This window comes from Ursus arctos, unplaced genomic scaffold (assembly GCF_023065955.2).
Source record: "Ursus arctos isolate Adak ecotype North America unplaced genomic scaffold, UrsArc2.0 scaffold_21, whole genome shotgun sequence".
Classification (NCBI taxonomy): domain Eukaryota; kingdom Metazoa; phylum Chordata; class Mammalia; order Carnivora; family Ursidae; genus Ursus; species Ursus arctos.
This window is the reverse complement of record NW_026622886.1, coordinates 6,132,207-6,138,420: the sequence shown is the minus strand read 5'-3', so window position 1 is coordinate 6,138,420 and position 6,214 is coordinate 6,132,207.

Sequence of the window (6,214 nt, the reverse complement as noted above, 5' to 3'; positions counted from 1 at the left end):
CATCCGTCAGCAGTTTTTTTCCTTCTCTTGTGATAGGAACTTTTAAGTTTCTCTTAGCAACTTTCCGATATTCAGTACAGTATTATGAACCATAGTCACCACATGGGGTGTTGCATGCCCACGGCTGACGTATCTAACGGCAAGGGTGCACCTTCTGACCCCCTTCACCCACTTTGCCCACTCCCCACCCCCACCTCCGGCAACCGCCCATGTGTTTGTGTCTGTTGAGGGTTGTTTTTTTTCTTTTTTTAAGATTCCATATGTAAGTGAGATCATAAGATATTTTTCTTCCTCTGACGTATTTCATTTTTTTTCAAAGATTTATTTATTTATTTGAGAATGAGCGAGAGCACAGTGGGGGAGGGTCAGAGCAAGAGGAGGAAGCAGGCTCCCTGCCGGGCAGGGGGGCCGACGCAGGTCTCCATCCCTGGACCCTGGGATCGTGACCTGAGCCAGAGGCAGACGCCCCCACCGACTGAGCCACCAGGCGCCCTCTGACCTATGTCAGCACGGTGCCCTCCAGCTGTACCTGTGTTGTAAGTGGCAGGCTTTCTTTTTCTATAGCTGGATAATATTTATGTTGTGTCTCTCAGTTTCTTTATCCATTTATCCCTCATGGATGCTTAGGTGGTTTCCGTGTCTTGTAAATAACGTTGCAGCGAATCTGCTAGTGCCTGGTTTCTTTTCAAATTAGTGTCTTCATTTTCTTTGCGGAAATACCGAGACCCTAGAAGGGGAGTTGCCGGGTCACGTGGTAGTTGTACTTCTCGTTATTCGAGGCCCCTCTGTGCTGTCTTCCGCGGCGGCTGCACCAGCTTGCACTCCAACACTGCACGAGGCTCCCTTTTCTCCCTGTCCCCACCGACACCTGTTCCTTCTTGTCTGTTCGACACTAGCCATTCTGACGGTGTGAGGTGGTAGCTCATGGTAGTTCTGATTTGATTTCCCTGGTGGTGAGCGGTGGTGAGCATCTTTTCACGTGTCTGTCGGTCGACTGTAGGCCTCTGGAGAAATGTCTCTTCCGATCCCCTGCTCATATTTTAATCGTATTGCTGTCTTGTGTTTCAGTTATGTGAGTTCATTTATTTTGGATATCAGCCCCTTGTTACTCTGTGGTTTGCGAATACTTTCTCCCCTTCTGTGGGCTGGCTTTCATTTTGTTGGTGGTTCCCTTTTCTGGGCAGAAGCTTTTTATTTTGAGGTAGTCCAAAAGTCGCTGCCCAGACCCATGTCCAGGAGTTTTCCCCCCGTTTTCTTCTAGGGGTTTTATGGTTTCAGGTCTTACGTTCGTCTCTAATCCCTTTTGAGTTTTTGTGTACGGTGTGAGGTAGTGGTCCAGTTTCTTTTGCATGTGGCTCTCCAGCTTTTCAGCACCACTTCCTGGAGAGGCTGGCCTGTCCCCAGTGTGTATTTTCATCTCCCGGGTCGTAAATTAATTATCGTATATATGCATGGGTTTATTTCTGGGCTCTGTTCTGTTCCGTTGATCTGTGGGCACGTGAGTTTATCATCAGCAAGCTGGATGTTGTGGCATTTAGCACCATAGGTCACAAGGTTCAAGTGGTAGAAAGTGCTAGTAATGGCAGTATCAGAGAAAATCAAGAGTACTGTTTTTTTTGTCATGGTTTTGCGTAATATTTTTTTTTAAGGTTTTTAATTTTTATTTATTTGAGAGAGAGAGAGAGCAGAGCAAGTGAGAACACGAGTGGTGGGGAGGGGCAAAGGGAGAGGGAGAAGCCAACTCCGGGCTGAGCCGGGAGCCGGAAGATGCAGGGCGGAAGCCCAGGACCCTGGGATCATGGCCTAAGCCAAAGGCAGAGGCTTAACCGACTGAGCCACCCAGGTGCCCCTCTTTTGCCTAATGTGAAATACCAGTATGAGGGTAGAATTCATAAAATTAAAGTCAGTGAAATAAAATACTTGGTATTTAAGGTGCATTTAGAAATACAGAAGCTCGAGCAAAACGTGAGTATTCAGATGAATGTATTAAACATTTTATTCCAATAAATTATGAGCAAAGTGTTTATAAATAACCACCACGTAAAAATGAAGCCAGCCGCGACCTCAGTGTGAGCTTCTGTGATCTCCCTCCAAACGCAGGCAGGAAACCCGGGTGCTTGAGTGCAGTCACTGTTGTCACAAGAGTGTGTGTGCGCGGCAATTTCCAGCTACTTCAAGCTCATTCCGACTCCCCGGTTCCAGGAAATGGAGAGACGAGACGAGCTGAATCAGTTTTCCTCTGATGCACTCATGCTCAAAGCCCTTTCTTCTTCGGTCATTTGGAGAAGTTTGGAACAGCTCTTGGTGGCCTTGTCTGGCTGCGCGTCTCCCCAAGAGCGTCGTGAGCCCTTCCGGACCCTCTGCACCTTTCATCTCGTGCAGGCGGAGACATGAGCGGCGGCTGTGTCCGCTGCAGGCCGGGCTTTCTGTGCCTCTGTTTGGGGGGTGCTGGAAGGAGAGGGAGCTTGAACCCCGCAGCCGGGCTGGCGTGTCTTGAAGGCGGAGAGGGGATCTTTCTCCGGGGAGTGTGTTCAACTGAGGTCGTATCTGCGATGGTTGGTGCCCCACCTGCAGAGACTGCAAAACGGTGGCTCGTCTTCCCACATTTGTCAGCTGGGATGCATTTAACACTCCAGCAGTTGTGGCTGTGGGGCCTGCGGTCACCTCCATGTTATAGATGGGGAAGCTGAGGCTCAGAGAGGCACGTGCCACAGTGAGTGGAGGCCAGGGTCCGGATTCAAACCCGGTTGTGCTCTGAACCCCCATGCCCCTCTGCCTCCTGCAGCATGCTCCCACCAGGCAGGCGCTGTGCTCAGGCTGAGCCGGCTGCTGGGGTAGACACGGGTCCGGCCTGGGAGGAGGTGCTGGTGCAGCAGGAAGACTGCCCTGGCGTCGTCCCTGTCCCCCCGGGTAGCTGGTGCTGTTGGCAGGCCCAGTGCGAAGGGACCAGAGGGGCACTGGCTTGGCTGTGACTGGTGAGGGCGGGAGCAGGGCCTGTCACAGCAGAGGCCACTGCGCTCGGGCAGGTGAGCACCGAGGGCCTTCCTGCAGAGGGAGCAGCAGGCCCTGGCGCCGTGAGAATACTCCGGCATCTGGGGGGCCCACTGAACCTCCACAAAGACCAAGCGAAGAGCAAGAGGGAGGCCGCCCGGCCTTTTCTGTGGCCTGGAAAGGAGCGCCCGGGCTGGGAGTCAGGGTGGGGCGAGGCCGGGTTTCGTGAGCTCTGAGGAGAAGGACCCTAAGCCGGGTGGGGGTTCAGCTCCCACCTGCTGCTGTGGGTGTGGCCTGCTGCACACTGCTCTGTGGATCCGCCCTGTGTGGGGCAAGCGGCTTCAGCTCCCTGTTCGGCTTCCCTTTTCTCATCCGTGGAAAGGAGATGCCAGTAGCGCTTCCCCCCGCCCCCCCAGGAAGGCTCCAGGGTTAGTGGAGGCGGTGGGTGTCCAGGCAGCCCCTTCAGCCCTGGGAACTGAGCCCCTCCTGGGAAGGTCGAGCTTGTCTGCATTCTCACTGTTCACCTCTCCCACCCAGGGGACTCCAGGGGACTCCAGGCCTCTACGGACGCCCGTCCCCCATCTCCATGAAGGGAGACTAGATGAGCTTGCTCCTCATTTAGCCCTTCTGCCTGTTGGTTTGGACACTTACACCGTTTTCATTGTCCTTAGGCGTGTGTGGTTGAGTTTCTATCCACAGTGGGTTGGGGGCTCCGACGGGAGGCCAGGCAGCCCGGCTCGGGGGACCCGAGGTCCCCGAAGGCCGCCTTCACCAGGCCCGCTCCATTGCGCCCCCAGATCAGAAGTCTCAGGGGACCCATGTATTGAAAAAACCAGCATTACAAAGGAAGGTGTCGTGAGAATGGTACAAGTTTGGGTTTCTATTCATTGGAAACCAAGATGACCCGCACTTGAAGTGGGTTATTTTGGAGAAGGGCCTGCGGATAGCAGCCTAAAGCCCGTTCTCTTGTGTGAAAGAAACAAAACCACAAAAAAACTCTGAATTTAAAAAATGCAGAAGATAAGCTTTCCAAATGTCAGCTCACAAAAGAAGTTTTTATAGTTTTGGGTGTCGTAACAACTATTTGTCATCTATATTTGAGCATGAATGTAAAAATAGATTGGACAACCACCGAAGTGAACGGAAGCTTCAAGTCCGGATGAGCAGAGCTAGACGTTTGTTTCCCAGCAGTTCGGTGAGGCCAAAGGTACGTCATGATGATTTCGAACACAACTTTTGGTAATGTGCGGTTCAAAAATAAGCACTTTGCACTTAAAATATGAGGCAATCCAGCACGGTGGTTAAGCGCATCGTCTCAGAGCCAGATGGCCGTGGTCCCAACTGCAGCCTGCCGCTCTCCAGCTCAGGCCCCGGGGCGGCTCATCCCCCATCTCTGTGTCTCCATTTCCTCCCCTGGAAAGTGGGGATCATAGAGCCCATCTCATGAGGGATGTGAGGGCGACATGGGTTAATGTTTATAAATCACGGCGGGCGTGTGCTGGGTCCATCGTGTTCCGAGTGAGTGCTCGTGCTGAAGTCCTGACGGGCGTTTCAAGGGCTCAGAACTCTGGGTGCCTGTTCTGTTGAGTCATGAAAGCGGGGCGGGGGGCGGTGTGGCAGGCCCCGGGGCCAAGGGTCCAGCTACCTGGTCTGAGCGGTTAGAACACCCAGCACAAAGCGTCGGTGGACAAAGGTGTTTGGAGACCGAGTTCTTTGCAAGAGGCAATTTATGATCCTCCCGCCCCCGCATTTTTGGGAGTTTTTAGAACTATTTTAGTGGGAAGTTGAAATTGGCTGGGGGTAGTAGATTGGTAACCTTCTACCAGAATTCAGCAAAGGCCAGTTTGGATGAGCTTGCAGTATGCCCTTTGGATTTAGGGGGTAGGGGGGTCCTCTGCTCGGGCTGTCATAACAGAGTGCTTCAGGTTGTCGGGGTTTGGACAGCAGACCTTCATGTCCTCCTAGCTCTGGAAGCTGGAGGTCCGAGATCTGGACGTCGGCAAGGTTGGTTTCCTCTGAGGCCTCTGTCCGTTGCCTCACGCGGTCATTCTGTGTGTGTCCCGATCTCTTAAAAGGACGCCAATTTTATTGGATCAGGGCCTGTCCCAACATAATCCTCTCTTTCAAGGGCTTATCTCCACACAGTGGCATTCTGAGGTCCTGGTGGTTAAGGCTCCGACAGGATTCTCGGGTGGGGGACACAAGTGAGCCCACCACAAAGGGGATGTGAGTGGGGGAGGAGAATGGAGACCATCCCGTTTCCCTGCGGTGTGTTCTCATGGGTGCCGCAGTGGCACGTGGCCGGTGGGGGGCCTCCTGGGTTGTCCCCAGCCTTCTTCCTTCACGAGGGAAGGGGGAAGAAGGGAAGGCTTTGCAGACAGAGGGAGCCGTGGGGCATTGTGTTCAAGGGAGAGCCAAGTCCCCTGTTACAGCACAAGGGACTGGGGAGTTGGGGGGAGGTTTGGAGACCAGGATGAAGGGCTTGTTGGGAACAGATTGCATGCAGGGTGCCAGGGCCTTCTGGGGCTTTCGTTTGCCCTGGGCTGCCCCCTCACAGTTCATGGGCAGGTTGAGGCAAGTTCCCCAATTCAGTGCTCGGTGGACGGATGGATGGAAGGATGGATGGTAATGGGCACTGGTACATTCTGTGATTTCCTCCTTCCATAAGATCCCGAGGTAGTGGTTTATTACCCTCATGTTAACGATGAGGAAAGCACAGAGTAGGTACCGTCCCTAAGGTCACACAGCGAGTGAACAGTAGTGGTGGGATCAGAGAAAGGACTCTGACTCTCAGGGACAAATCAGGGGCCTGGAAGGGGGTGAGAGTCTGGTGTTTCCATCTTTCATAATGTCTGAAGATCCCCACTCCTGGGACCTTTGCTGGGGTCTCTTCTCAGATCTGTGCTCTGAGGAGGACTGTGTCCTGGTTTTCAGCCTTATTTGGGGACATAGATGGGGTGTGAGGCCTTTGGGGCCAGGAGGACCTCCAACTGGAGGGGCCTGGAGCCGCTGCTCCCAGGAAGGCCTGAACCTCAGATTGCCCTCAAGGAAAATGCCTCCTGGGTCCATGTGGGGAGGGGTGGGTGGGCTGGGAGCGAAGATACTAAGGGGGAGGCTGCTCACAGCCAGGCCCCACCTCCTAGGGAGCCCTGGGGGCAGGAAGGTGCTGCTGGGGCTGGGGTGGGGGGGAGGAGGTGAGCCAATTGAATCTTCCCCTGAGGAA